This window comes from Bison bison, unplaced genomic scaffold (genome assembly GCF_000754665.1).
Source record: "Bison bison bison isolate TAMUID 2011002044 unplaced genomic scaffold, Bison_UMD1.0 scf7180017864353, whole genome shotgun sequence".
Lineage (NCBI taxonomy): Eukaryota > Metazoa > Chordata > Mammalia > Artiodactyla > Bovidae > Bison > Bison bison.
The window spans coordinates 4,999,019-4,999,679 of record NW_011494925.1 but is presented as its reverse complement, the minus strand read 5'-3'; the positions used below and the strand labels follow the sequence as shown (position 1 = coordinate 4,999,679).

At 64.4% G+C, this 661-nt stretch overlaps 1 protein-coding gene across 1 annotated transcript in view; it reads right to left on the bottom strand.

Moving 5' to 3' along the window:
* Positions 1 to 661, bottom strand: part of ZNF236 (zinc finger protein 236) — a gene marked incomplete at its 5' end in the record, with an annotated part of 62,833 nt that overhangs the window by 8,581 nt on the left and 53,591 nt on the right. The gene's annotated exons all lie outside the window — the stretch shown is intronic.

Here is a 661-nt window from a genome sequence, read left to right as displayed (position 1 = left end):
GCTCATCCTCGGCAGACACGTGTTCCCAGGCACACGGAGCCCCGGCCAGCGGCTCTCCCCATCCTCAGCAGACACGTGGCCCCAGGCGCACCGAGCCCTGGCCAGCGGCTCTCCCCATCCTCAGCAGACACGTGGCCCCAGGCGCACCGAGCCCTGGCCAGCGGCTCTCCCCATCCTCAGCAGACACGTGGCCCCAGGCGCACGGAGCCCTGGCTGGCGGCTCTCCCCATCCACAGCAGACACGTGGCCCCAGGCGCACCGAGCCCCGGCCGGCAGCTCTCCCCAGGACGCTCCAAGGCCGCCCCTTCTGAAGCGAGGTGCTTTGAAAACCTTGAGAGACTTCAGACGACACGTGTGCTGTACCTGGTAGGTGATCTCCTCACAGGCGGACGACGGCTGTGCAGGGGGGCTCACCAGGATGACCTGGGGTGAGCCCGCGCCCCCCGGGCCCGAGAGAGAAGGGTCCGTGAGTAAGGCTGGGAACTGCTGACCCTGTGGAGAGGATTACTGCTTTAGCAGCTGTGACGTGACCCCACCCAGCTGTCACTAAACACGGTGATATCTGGTGGGTGCTGTGCGCTGGTTTCATAAGATGCTGACACTGGGGGAACTGGGTTAAGGGAGGGTCCATGGGATCTGTGCTATTTCTTTTAATTGACTG